A 924-nucleotide genomic window follows, 5' to 3' on the forward strand; every position below is an offset into this window, starting at 1 on the left:
GAAAGCTTGACACATTCTACGAACTTAGGCCAAACAACTAACTTACTTGAAATGCTTGCTTTTGTTGTTGCTGTTTCTCACACTGTGAAAACAAGATTCAGTCTATCAACAAATCTTGTCGTTTATTTATAAACTAAACTTTCTATAAACTTGGACGAGGTTGTTGTTGCTGCTGACTGACCCCAGGATATTTCCTTATTTGCTACAAATCAGATTTTAGTGAATTCCCTATAAAGGTCTGGGGATTAAATTGCCTACTTGAACCTCTAGATACAGGGAAGGTGGCCACTGTGGTCAACTTTCCTCTTGGTTACTACTGATGAAGCTCACTCCCTGTCAGCCATTGCCAGGGAGGCCCAGAACTCAGCTGAATAGTCTGCAAGCCTAAAGCACACACGTGGTTCAGGTTTGTAATGAAATAAGTGGTCTGAGTTTTGGTCAACAGCTCCCTGAAGAGAAAGGGAGGGGCTATGGGGAAGAATAAGAGAGAGGAGGAGGGAGGGGTGGGACATGGGGTGGGGAAGTGAAGAGAGAGATACAGAGAATCATCTCAGAAACCCTTCAGTGTAAAAGTGGCATTAAGACCTGACCCAGAAAGACTAAGAACTCTTCCAAAACTTAAAGCAGTAAAGTTTAGAAACTGACTAGAATTTCCTTTTATGAAAGAACCTCACCTTGTAGCATCCAGTGTCCCTAGCGCGTTCATTCACTGAGTTTCCATCCTTAAGGACTAATGGACACTTTCTTCATCACACACACAAAACCAAATCCAATTCCCTCAGCTCGGACAGTTCTGGGACTGGGAAACACTTTCGTGCACTAATAGCAGCTAGCATTTGAGATTCAGCCCTTTCACTGAAACTGGAGGTGGAAGACAAAGGCACAGTGAGAGAGTGCCAGCCAAAGCTCAGACTTTCTGGTAGC

This window comes from Apodemus sylvaticus, chromosome 6, assembly GCF_947179515.1.
Source record: "Apodemus sylvaticus chromosome 6, mApoSyl1.1, whole genome shotgun sequence".
In the NCBI taxonomy this organism is placed as follows: domain Eukaryota; kingdom Metazoa; phylum Chordata; class Mammalia; order Rodentia; family Muridae; genus Apodemus; species Apodemus sylvaticus.